Here is a 13,102-nt window from a genome sequence, read left to right on the forward strand (position 1 = left end):
TATTTGCTCAACCGAAGACCAAATGCAAACGGAAGGGGCTTTTTCTTTGTCATTGGTAACCTGGTATATCAGGGTGAGTCCACCGGAATTATTTTTCCTTGTGGGGCGCTTTTCCCTATTTTCATCGTGTGTAATTTCGCGGTATATTCGCACTTATAGAATAGACACCGTAGGTAAAATGCTGCAAACGTGGACATACTTCATTAAGGGTACACTAGAAGAAACTGGGAATCGAAACAGGAAAGTGTTCACCCAATTTTGGTTTACCGTTTTCCCTGGCAAAGTTTTGTTATTTGAAGAAACGACAAGTTTCGAAAGGCGAAACGTGCGAGATGGATCAAATTATTTTTCACTGTTTAAAGTATAAAACCAATATAATAGTACTATAAAAAGTGTAAACTAAATAACTTACTTAAATTTATTTGAGTCTTACAAACTAGCTGACAAGTTTATACTTTTGATAATAATATCCGATTTTGTAAATCGCAAGCATACCTCATAGATATGGAAATTTCGCCATTGGATTTTATTTATGAAAGACCTACATGTAGTGCCGGTTTCATGGTTAGGGCTTTATGCGGTGGCCGGTCACCCATGGCCGCTAAATTTAAAGGAATTTAAGAAACGTTGAAAAATGCATGTACCAAAGATGGGTTTATAGGGCATTTACTTAAAACATTTCAGCGATAACTATTTTAAATACCCATCATTTTATACATACAAAAATTAAAGAGACTTATCTCTCATGATCCAAGTTTCATTTCACTCGATATACATGTAACACATCAATTTTTTAAGTATATTTAGTTTAGATTCTATATATTAAACGTACTTTAGAATTCTTTTGTATATTATAGTTTGTAATTAAACTATCTATAGTTTTGTCTAGATACTAGCTTCTATTTGCGTAAAGCAGTCTACTCTATTTGCATATGAATAAATAGAATTAGACCTATTATTTTTGGTAAACTAATAATTGTATATTAATAAGTCTACTAAATTCATTTTCGCATAGTGTGGCTGTATAAAAAACTTTGTTGAACTGTCTACGGTTTAAAATTAACCAAGTTTGTTTAGGATTAAGTTTCAATCTATTTAATTCTTTTATCTAAAATGTGTACGTTGCACTGAAAATGCTGAAGAGGAAGACGCTTCCTCGAAATCCTCCTATTTCAAAAATTATACTACAAAGTACCCTATCTTTATTTATGCGTATAATATCAAAGTTATCTAATAAATCAAGGTTTAGTTATGGCGTTTGGAAAACAATTAGTAGCTTACACACACGTGATCGTGCGCTTGGGCAGAAAATAATTTCGAGTCTTGTTGGAAAGACTAGCGCACGGATGTACCGCTAAACCACAAAAGCGTTCAAGGTATTGCGTTTCAAAGTATGAAGCGGATACTAACGATGCCAAACATAGAAATAGGTTTGATTAGGGACGAAAATGAGATGAAGGATTATCGTCATGTCCTATTAAAATTTCTAATTTTTATATCAATATTTGTTTCGTAGGAATGGTGCCTTGTATAAAATCATTAAAATCATATTTTATAAAGATACCGATCTGATAAACGGTACAAAATTAATTTTTAAGGGACCGAAATAAATAATGGTCTTCAAAAGTGGTGAAAAAGTAATTTTATTAAAGGATCGGATAAAATAATTACTTTATTTGTATTATACGCAGTTATAGCAATACAGATATTTATAAACATTCAGAGTGCCCTATATGTTTATTAGTTTTACTGATATCGGCAGATTTCCGAGTATAGCCAGAGTTCCTACACAGCACTGATGATCCCCAAAAGGGCGAAACCCGTCTACTGTTGGAATCTCTGGCTTAAATTTTGACTTTTGACAGATATTTATAGTTAATATGTATCAATTTTTTAGAATACAAAATAAGGGAATGGCTGAGTTTCTCAGCGAGAAATGCCTCTCTAACACTTATCGTGTTCTGGTTAATGACATCAACCATCATTACCACATTCTACGAATGTTCTTTAACGGCTTCGACCAGCGTCTCAAACCCAGAAGCCATCAACAAACTCAATCAACTATTACCTTTCTTCCAGAGTGGAACGGTACAGATCGCTGTGTTAGAGGGCAGCAGCTACTACGATTACATTATGCAGGGGGTAATTACCGCCACCTGACTTCGGGAGGACTGTCTAGTAATTTATTGTATTTCAGGTCCTGTCAAAACTCGGAGGAGACGCGTTTCGTCATTTGGCCCGGCCGATTCGCGAAGACGATTCGTTTTTAAAACAACTAAGGGAAGGCAAGCTGGTCTACTTTGTGGGTGCCAAATATTTCATCAGTCAAATGCGAGAGAAGAGTCTGTCTGATCAATATCACGAAGTCGGAGAATCTTTCTTTTACGAAAATCTCGGCATTGCCCAAAGAAAGTTATTTCCATGCCGCAGGGATTTTGGAAGAATGTAAAGTAAACACTTTTAAGCGTCAATGCTAAGTACAATTTAGAAGGACTTAGCTGTAGATGATCAAGTTCAGATTGAAACTGTAAAGACTTTAATAACCAAGTATAGATTAGAATGCCTCAGGCGTAGATGATTAAGTAGAAATAATAATAATTATAATAATCAGCGAAGCTAATACCCACGGAACAAAACAAGTCAACTAGTGCATTTGGCCCAAAACTATATTACCTAGAAAATTTAAATTTTTAGGTTGTACACTATCGGGGAAGGTTGTTATTTGTAAATTTCAGCCAAATCGTGACATGTTTCACGGTTTTGGAATTTTTATTTTTTTAAGGCAAGGTGGTAGACGAAAACTGTCAATTAACCAGTTTTAGAACATACTCGAAAACTTTAAATGAAATTTGTTTGACAGGATTAGGTCAATTTATCACAGTGATATCAGGTCATGGTAGTAGCTGGCCTTAGCCTTTCACAACTAATTTAAAAAGGAACCTATCTAAATTGTACTGTTTGAATGATTGCTAAAAATTAATGTTTTTAAACTAATTTGTTTTATTGGTAATTAATTTTTAGAGTAAAAAAAGATTTCGTAAAAGATAACAATATTTTAAAAAGGAGGTCTAGGAAAATGTCTAATTTATGCCAACGAAATTTTGCATTTCATCTAAATTTAGGTTTCTTTTAAATATTTAAAGTGTGGAGTCGCCGATATGAAAATCATTATCTCAACGTACTTGAGTAATTAAGTATGCCCCATTATAGCCGTGAACAGAGGTCCCAGATGGTAGAATTATACTACGGTGATGGTCATCAAAACGCACGTCTAGTAAGACAGTTATTTCAAATGTTCTCACCTGACAGCCGACCAGATCACCACACATTTATACATGCGGTTCGTGACTTTGAAGATAATCGCAACGTTAATCCCAGATTCCGCCTACGGGGACATAATAACATTAATATGGAAGAAACATTCATCGCCTACTTTATCGCCTACCCTCGAACAAGTATAAGAATGGTATGCCCCGATTGGGACTGGCCAACGTTTTATGTCTAGAAAGTCCTTGTCCACCACAACTTTCATCCATACCGTGCTACGCGCCCCCAAGTACTTCAAGATGGTGATAGTCGACTTAGATTGAGCTTTTGAAACTCTTTCAGTACCATGGCCAATGCAAACGAAAATTTCCTCCATTTTATACTCGTAAGAGTTGCATTGGAAGAAACAGTCCAAATTTGACACCGCTGGACTATTTCCTGTAGGGATTCGTGAAGGAGGAAGCTTATAAGACGCCAGTCACTAGCGAAGAAGCTTTGGCACCAGAGAATTATTGCAGCGTTTCGAATCGTAACTCCAGCTATGGTCCGTTGTTCATTTCAAAATATGCAGTATCGCTTAGAAGTGGATAGTGGAATTATTGATCCTCATTTAGTATAAAACTGGTACATTTGTAAATTTTGTAACAGTTTCGGAAATTGTTTTTCTCTTTAAATTAATTACCAATAGAAAAATTAGTTTTTAAAATTGTTCATTTTTAGCAGTCATACAAACATAACAATTAAGTTAGGTTTCTTTTTAAATTAGTTGTGAAAAGGCTTCATCGACCTACTACCAACTTATTATTTTTCATTACCTAATGTCTCAGTGACAAATTCACCTATTCCGACCAAAAGCAATTTCATTTCCAGAGGACTTTCGCCAATTGTCTAGAGACTAGTGGTATTTTAAGAATTATCTGAGGAACTATAGATTTTTGAAAAACATTTGTTACACTATCCGCGGTCTCTGCGTTGAAAAGCTACGCGATCGTTGACTCAAACAAAACATTTTACTTCTAAACACATACTGAATAAACGTTGTCATGAAGTGTCATACTTATAGCCACCAAGTTACTTTCGATAATTTAATTTACAAGCGTGGTTTTTCTCGAGCGCGTCGAAGCAACCTTGCCTCGAGTGGTTACACTATGTTGATAGACACAGTAACTAATAGTTTTAACATTGAAACAATGGGAAGTGTCATACTTATGATATTATGTTAATTGTAGTAAAAACAAACTTTGGCGGAATCGGTTGACGGAGTTAAATGGTGGCAACAAGTGATCATAGTTTTATACAACAATTTTTTACTTTTATTGTTTCCATTCTCGTCAAACTTATTTTTCCAAGACATTCCTATACAATATTAATTGTTGTTGAAAGTCTCTCAATATTCGGAAGGAATGCCAAAAAGGGACATTTTACGTCTTTTAGTTTTTCGCAAATCAAAACCAAAATTGCAACCAACTAGCTCCTCAACCGTTGGTCGTAGAGCGATGACAGTGACACTTTCTAAATATGAATCGACCACCCTGAATCCGAAAATGTTGGTGTCAGGGGCGTTACTCCATTATTAAAAAAGTTGTCAAAAACGACAATCGGCGTTACCGCCGAAACTATTGTCGCTTTGAAAAAACCGACAACTCCACGTGAAAGGAAATAAAAAAATATTAAAAATTTCTTCAGGTTTCATTTTTCTATCGCTTACACGTTTCGAGAAAATTTAAGAAACTTGCAAAAACTCCCTTTGCCGAAGACTTTTGTAACTGTACGTCCTGAAAAATTCACACTTCTAGGTTATATAGTTTTAGAGGAAAATGTACGGGGCAATCAAACTTATACACCCTGTATAAGAGATTATTGCCTGTAAAATATAATAGAGTAACAATATAACTTTGGACATTATTTTTATCTCTATGACTTTAAATAAGGAGAGCTTAAGGCCCAGGTTTACAATATTAATTCAATTAATTTAGGTGTAAACATTAACCATCAAATGATTTCGAAAAAAATTACGCTTTGGATACATAATAAAGAAGAAATCGTTTTAAGCCTACAAGTAGTTAAAATAAATTTAAGTTTAAATCTATGATAAGTCGTTTTATTTAAACCCATATTTCTAAGATCCTGGTTTATTTTCGGTATTCTGAAGTTATAACCACTTCAAATAAATAAATTTTAAAATTGTTTCTTTGTAATATCCAAGTTTACAATCAATAGCTTGTACTCCTGACTTTCATCGGGGGTACAATGTACCCCGGACTTTCATTGGGGGTACAATGTACCTCTGCACCCTTTATTCCACCACACCGATGTCTTCATTCCTTCTATATCTTTGGAGCCCGGCTAGTTATCGAATCGTTAATAGCTCATTTCTCGGCGTCGTAATAATTTTGCGAGAGAAGCTGAATTCCAGTACAAGAAACTATTAAGTTGTCACAAATATTAGCCTCTGGAAGAAGTGCGAATTAACCGAATGGATAAAATTATAATTATATCTTTGGTGATATGGCAAGGGGTAACATGGTCAAAAATAAGTTTTTCTTTTTTAACAATGGGACCAAGTTTCTTGATAAAATCTACTGACATGCCAAATTCTCATGTTACCGATATTACTCGTAAAATAATCTCTAATGAGCCAATAAAAAAAACTAAAAGGGACGAACAGGTCAACATGGTAAATTAAAATGCAAGTAGATTTTTAATTTTGTTTTAATTTTCAGAATTAATATATTGCGAGAAACGGGCTGTTTGGACAAATGGGAACACGACCTGATGGACAGTCACGAAAATTCGCTTGAGGAGCGAAAACTGGACGAGAAGGAGGCGGTCACTCTCATCGACTCCGTTCAATTGGACTGGGCTTTCCTGATATGGCTCTCGGGTCTTCTGATTTCTTTTCTGACGTACAACTGCGAAAGGGCCCTAGACCTCTATCGTAATAAACGGAACCAAAACAGCCCACAGCCACAGACTAGCCAAGTTAGCTTCATGATGGGGGAGACTGCCGTTAGAAGGTCACGGGCTTCGAGGCGGAGAAGGGCGTTGATCTTGAGGAAACTCTCCAAAGTGTTCTGAACTCTTTTCTTATAATTTAATGCGTTGAATACCTGTACATATCATGATACCTACACATAAGTCGTTCACGGCTTGGTAGGTGATGTAGTGAAAATAAAGAAATACACGTATATGAATAAATTGAGCTACAACTACATAATTTAGAGCAAAACAAAATGTCACGGGAGTAGAAGGAAAGTGAGGGTGTGGCTCCGATCCCGGGGTCGGGGTCAGGTTCGGGATCGGGGTCCGGGATTTAAGGGGTGAAATGAGGGTAAAATCATCGAAAAGTCAATGTATTTAGGGTATTTTTCGCGACGATTTGTTTTTTCCGTATATCAAAATATTATGTCCAGGCCAACTTGTTCATTTATCTACGCTTATCTCGAAACACACTTGAACGTATATCCTATCAAGTTTTATCGTACGGAATAAGTTGAAATGATGTAAAAATTGATAACCTAGGCGACGCGTGCGCAGATTACCCCGGGGGACGCGGTTAATTTGAATTTAAGAGTGTTTTGACGTCATGGAATATTCGTTGTTAAAGTAGAATGGAAATATTTTTAAACTTCATTTTAATATCATTGTAGTACTTAAATATGCTTGACACTTGAACCAATCTCACGAGTATTTCTTAAAACGAATATCTCGATCGCGTTTTATCGTACGAAATAAGTGGAAATTATGTAAGTTGTATGATTAATAACCTAGGCAGGAAGATAGCGCGCGCGTGCGCGGATTACCTGGAAGGCGCGGATTGCCCGGGCGCGCGGTTAATTTGAATTTAAAACATGGATTCCCTCTCCGAAATAATTCATGTACCCAAAATTGGACCGCAAGTTTTTTTTCTTTTAGGGGAATCTCTATGGGAGTTTAACATTACAATAAAGCTAATAGGTCCAGTGTGTGGTACTTTTGGTCCGAAATCTGGTACATAGGGCCGAAAATGATGACTTTTGTCGTTTTAAGGGTACTTTTGGTCTGATTTGGTCCATTTTTGGGTACATCAGAAAAGCAGTTGGAAAAACGAAGAGCCTTATTTTTTTTTCCCACCCATCTCCAAACTCCAAAAATTTATTGCTATAATTTATTTATCCCTTCCGTAGGTATAAAATAAGATAAAAACCACTTACCTATATTTTAATTACGGTAACTTAAAAATACTTAATTAGTGTACTTAGTTACGATTAAAAGAACCTTTTGTAACAATTCCAATATGTAAATATAGGTATAAGGATTGAAAAATACTTAAAGTGGTTTTACTGATAACCTCTAAAGGAATTTAACTTTAAAGGGTATCTTAGATTATTGTTTTTAATTTTATTCAAGTTGAAAACGTATTAAGAGTCCTTCAAAGTACTATAAAAGGATTTTATTTACGAACTTAATTCATATTTTCTTCAAACTTTCAATTCGCTTTTATTACTATTTGAATACGGTAAAATATAATTCTTATACACAAATATAGTCAGAAAGATACTATAAAACACTAAAATTAAAATTAAATTAAATTTGTGTGGATAAGATTTGTAAATATCATTTTGAAATTAATAACTTTCACGCTTTATTTAAGTCAAGCCAATAAAAACAATTACCTATATTTTAAATACGGTAAAATATAAATACATTTCCGATATGTAAATAGGTAGAAGTAAATAGGTAGAATAACACTATGAAAAGTTCCTTTTTCTTCTTTTAATACGACAACACACAACTCTGATACGCAAATATATATAAAGAAAATATTTAAAAAAATTTACTCTACGTTCGATACGTTAAAATACATTTCCGATACACAAATATAGATAAAGAAATACTATAAAATGTAAAAAGGTAGAAAAATACTACACATTAACCATTATGAATTTAAGCTTACAACATCCTTCACGTATAGAGCATAACATATATGTTCAGAGTTACTTGTTTCCTCGTTATCTTTATCGCATGTGTTTTAAATAGCGTATGGAATAAGTTAAGAATGTACTGAAATGGTGTATGTTTAAACCTCGTAGAATAAAGAGTAAAACATATGTTCAGAGTCGGCTTGATTACTAAAGCGAATAACACAGAGACGTTTCCGGTGTAGTCACGTAGGAAGAAAAATACTACAACACTCTCTATACTCTACATTCAACACGTTAAAATATACTTCCGAAATGCCAATATAGGTAGTAAAATACTACAAAATCTCTATACTTTACCTTCAATACGTTAAATTACATTCCAATATGTAAATATAGGAGGAAAAATACTACAAAAGCCTCTTTTCTTGGCGTTCAATATGTTAAAATAGATTTCTGAAATGCAAATGTAGGTAGTAAATACTACAAAATCTCTATACTCTACCTTCAATACGTTAAATTACATTCCAATATGTAAATATAGGTAGTAAATACTACAAAAGCCTCTTTTCTTGGCGTTCAATATGTTAAAATAGATTTCTGAAATGCAAATATAGGTAGTAAATACTACAAAAGCCTCTTTTCTTGGCGTTCAATATGTTAAAATAGATTTCTGAAATGCAAATATAGGTAGTAATTACTACAAAAGCCTCTTACTCTACGTTCAATACGTTAAATTAATGATATGCCTCCGATCGAATCGTTCATTTTTTCCTATTTAAATTAGAATTGCTTCTAGTGTTCGGCAGTCGATTAATTTTTATAGACAAATTTTCCGATTTATTTAAAAAACGTTGGTAAAAAGAATATCATTTTAACTTATTTAATTGTGTTTTTTACCCAACCAAGCATTTATTTGAATAAAAGTGGTATTTATTTAAATAACCAATAGTTAAATAAAAATTGTTAAATGTTTAAATAATCGAAAGTGAACAAGCCTATTTTTTAAATAAAACAAACAGACTTTAGAGTTGATAAGATTTGTAAATATCATTTGAAACTAATAATTTTCACGCTTTATTTAAGTCAAGCAATTACATTTTTAAAAATGAAAGAAGTTAAACAATATAAAAATTTGTAAATATTGTAAATATTTTTAGGTAATAAAGAAATTAAGAAATGTTTTAATTAAAATATCTTTCATTTTCTACTACATTTTTAAAAATGAAAGAAGTTTAACAATATAATTATTCTAATATAATTTCAAAATCAGGTATTATTTAAAGTAGAAATCCATAATTTAGTTAAGCAATTCTTATTTAAATACTTTTATTTAATTAATTTGTGTATCTGAAATGTATTAATTGAAAAATAAGTGGGTTTTACTATTTATCACGGTTTTATATATATATATATATATATATATATATATATATATATATATATATATATATATATATATATTGGAATTGTTACAAAAGGTTCTTTTAAACGTAACTTAGTACATTAATTTATTTTGGAAGTTCAAAACGTATTAAGAGCCCTTCAGAGTACTATAAAAGGATTTCATTTACAAACTAAATTAATATTTTCTTCAAACTTTGAATTCGTTATAATTTGAATTTAAATGAAAACATCATGGATTATAGGTGCGTAATCTACTATTAGACCGAACTAATTAAAAAAATACTTAAAGTAAGTGGTTTTACTGATAAACTCTAAAGGAATTTTGGAATTTTCTAGAATAGCAAAGTAAAACTAAAACGTAAACCAAGTTTAAAACGAAACTAATAACTGGGAGAAAGGTTGAAGTAAGTAATTTTTTTGATTTTACGTTTTTTAATTTTTGAGTTCCCTATATTATTATAAACTAAATTAAATATAATTTTTGAAAATTTGTGATAAAAGATCTGCTCCTTCGTGTTTTACATATATTTAAAAACTCGAGATTTTAATGAATTGTTTTCAAAGCATGAAAAATATAGCAGATCCTTTGATTTTAATTGTAGTTAGTAGTTACTTAAAAAAAAATGTCGCTAGCTGACTTGGAGCTGGTGTAGTTAAATTTTAAAAATGTGTATTTTAAATTTGTTTTGTAAAAGTTTTTTTTTGAAAAAGTTTAGTATTATAGTTTAAATTTATTAAATAAAATAAAATATAAATTATACATTTGGTTTAGTATTTTACTATTGCAAGTAAAATTAATAGTAATTTCAATTACTTTTTTAGTTTTTTTTTGACAAATGTGCAAACTATTTAGATATTTCAAAAACAAATACGTCGAATTATTTGGTATTCGAAATACTATTGGTTAGTTTTTATATCTTTAATTTTATTTTTCAGAACAATTTCTCTTTGTCTAGCTTCTTCTAACTTTAATTTAGATGGCCTTAAAGCCAAGTATTTAACAAATTTTGTAACCAAGTAGATGGAGCTTTAAACAATTTTTCAGTCATGTAGTCAAGGAAATGTTCAAATATACGTGTATTTGGTCATTTTGATGGTTAAATAGCCCAGTATGGAACTGCGAGATGATAGTCAGACATTGAGACGCGGGTGGCGCCCGTGCCCCAGCGTCCGCGCCAGCCCCGTCGGTGCCCCATTTCACATTTCAGACGTCGACGGAGGCTCGGGGCACCATATATAAAACCGTGATAAATAGTAAAACCCACTTATTTTTCAATTAATACATTTCAGATACACAAATTAATTAAATAAAAGTATTTAAATAAGAATTGCTTAACTAAATTATGCATTTCTACTTTAAATAATACCTGATTTTGAAATTATATTAGAATAATTATATTGTTAAACTTCTTTCATTTTTAAAAATGTAGTAGAAAATGAAAGATATTTTAATTAAAACATTTCTTAATTTCTTTATTACCTAAAAATATTTACAATATTTACAAATTTTTATATTGTTTAACTTCTTTCATTTTTAAAAATGTAATTGCTTGACTTAACTAAAGCGTGAAAATTATTAGTTTCAAATGATATTTACAAATCTTATCAACTCTAAAGTCTGTTTGTTTTATTTAAAAAATAGGCTTGTTCACTTTCGATTATTTAAACATTTAACAATTTTTATTTAACTATTGGTTATTTAAATAAATACCACTTTTATTCAAATAAATGCTTGGTTGGGTAAAAAACACAATTAAATAAGTTAAAATGATATTCTTTTTACCAACGTTTTTTAAATAAATCGGAAAATTTGTCTATAAAAATTAATCGACTGCCGAACACTAGAAGCAATTCTAATTTAAATAGGAAAAAATGAACGATTCGATCGGAGGCATATCATTAATTTAACGTATTGAACGTAGAGTAAGAGGCTTTTGTAGTAATTACTACCTATATTTGCATTTCAGAAATCTATTTTAACATATTGAACGCCAAGAAAAGAGGCTTTTGTAGTATTTACTACCTATATTTGCATTTCAGAAATCTATTTTAACATATTGAACGCCAAGAAAAGAGGCTTTTGTAGTATTTACTACCTATATTTACATATTGGAATGTAATTTAACGTATTGAAGGTAGAGTATAGAGATTTTGTAGTATTTACTACCTACATTTGCATTTCAGAAATCTATTTTAACATATTGAACGCCAAGAAAAGAGGCTTTTGTAGTATTTTTCCTCCTATATTTACATATTGGAATGTAATTTAACGTATTGAAGGTAAAGTATAGAGATTTTGTAGTATTTTACTACCTATATTGGCATTTCGGAAGTATATTTTAACGTGTTGAATGTAGAGTATAGAGAGTGTTGTAGTATTTTTCTTCCTACGTGACTACACCGGAAACGTCTCTGTGTTATTCGCTTTAGTAATCAAGCCGACTATGAACATATGTTTTACTCTTTATTCTACGAGGTTTAAACATACACCATTTCAGTACATTCTTAACTTATTCCATACGCTATTTAAAACACATGCGATAAAGATAACGAGGAAACAAGTAACTCTGAACATATATGTTATGCTCTATACGTGAAGGATGTTGTAAGCTTAAATTCATAATGGTTAATGTGTAGTATTTTTCTACCTTTTTACATTTTATAGTATTTCTTTATCTATATTTGTGTATCGGAAATGTATTTTAACGTATCGAACGTAGAGTAAATTTTTTTTTAATATTTTCTTTATATATATTTGCGTATCAGAGTTGTGTGTTGTCGTATTAAAAGAAGAAAAAGGAACTTTTCATAGTGTTATTCTACCTATTTACTTCTACCTATTTACATATCGGAAATGTATTTATATTTTACCGTATTTAAAATATAGGTAATTGTTTTTATTGGCTTGACTTAAATAAAGCGTGAAAGTTATTAATTTCAAAATGATATTTACAAATCTTATCCACACAAATTTAATTTAATTTTAATTTTAGTGTTTTATAGTATCTTTCTGACTATATTTGTGTATAAGAATTATATTTTACCGTATTCAAATAGTAATAAAAGCGAATTGAAAGTTTGAAGAAAATATGAATTAAGTTCGTAAATAAAATCCTTTTATAGTACTTTGAAGGACTCTTAATACGTTTTCAACTTGAATAAAATTAAAAACAATAATCTAAGATACCCTTTAAAGTTAAATTCCTTTAGAGTTTATCAGTAAAACCACTTTAAGTATTTTTCAATCCTTATACCTATATTTACATATTGGAATTGTTACAAAAGGTTCTTTTAAACGTAACTTAGTACACTAATTAAGTATTTTTAATTTACCGTAATTAAAATATAGGTAAGTGGTTTTTATCTTATTTTATACCTACGGAAGGGATAAATAAATTATAGCAATAAATTTTTGGAGTTTGGAGATGGGTGGGAAAAAAAAATAAGGCTCTTCGTTTTTCCAACTGCTTTTCTGATGTACCCAAAAATGGACCAAATCAGACCAAAAGTACCCTTAAAACGACAAA

The 13,102-nt window shown here is 31.2% G+C and overlaps 1 protein-coding gene across 1 annotated transcript in view; it reads right to left on the reverse strand.

Annotated features, from left to right (window-relative positions):
- Positions 1-13,102, reverse strand: part of LOC149943716 (nardilysin-like) — a 57,121-nt gene that overhangs the window by 27,380 nt on the left and 16,639 nt on the right. The window lies entirely within an intron of this gene.

This window comes from Leiobunum rupestre, chromosome 5, assembly GCF_980474605.1.
Source record: "Leiobunum rupestre chromosome 5, qqLeiRupe1.1.hap1, whole genome shotgun sequence".
Lineage (NCBI taxonomy): Eukaryota > Metazoa > Arthropoda > Arachnida > Opiliones > Sclerosomatidae > Leiobunum > Leiobunum rupestre.